The sequence below is a fragment of the Miscanthus floridulus genome, chromosome 10, assembly GCF_019320115.1.
Source record: "Miscanthus floridulus cultivar M001 chromosome 10, ASM1932011v1, whole genome shotgun sequence".
Lineage (NCBI taxonomy): Eukaryota > Viridiplantae > Streptophyta > Magnoliopsida > Poales > Poaceae > Miscanthus > Miscanthus floridulus.
The window spans coordinates 49,654,325-49,654,962 of NC_089589.1; positions in this window are offsets into that span (position 1 = coordinate 49,654,325).

Here is a 638-nt window from a genome sequence, read left to right on the forward strand (position 1 = left end):
CTCCCTGCTCCATGCCAACGTGTGTCCCAGCGCCTCTGCGCTCTCTTGAATGGACGCCAGAGCCTCCTCTCATTCCTCACTCGCCTCCCCACTCCCTCTGCACCCCAGCGCCTCTCTCCGCTCTCCTGTTCGAGCGGCCACCATGGACAAGGTGTGGAGCTCCATGGCCGACCAGCAACCATCACCCTGCCGCCCCAACCAACTTTGTCCTCCTCTTCCTGGCCTCGCGTTGCTCCTCTGCGCCGTCTCCTCGGTCGCGCGGTCACCTACAGACAGCTGCCGCTGCCCGCAACGCTGGCCTGGCGAGGCTCTATTGCGGCGCCGCTGCTGGCTGCAGCCGGCCAAGGCCAGGGCCAGGCGCGGCCACGGCGGTCCACGGCCAAGCCCCTGCACGCCTCTCTGTGGCCGCCGACGCCTCTCCAGCCAGCCAAAATCGGCCACCGGCCGGCCACTGGCCTCCTCTGTTCTCCACCCCGTCAAGGACCTCGTGCGACAATTCGACGAAAGTCAAGGGCCTAGCTGCAATGTCATAGACTCATGTGAATAGTGCCGTAAGGACTGGTTTGTAATTATTTTGCAGGAACTTTGGAAATTCATAGTAAATCGTAGAAAATTCGTAAAATAGTAAATGAGGACTT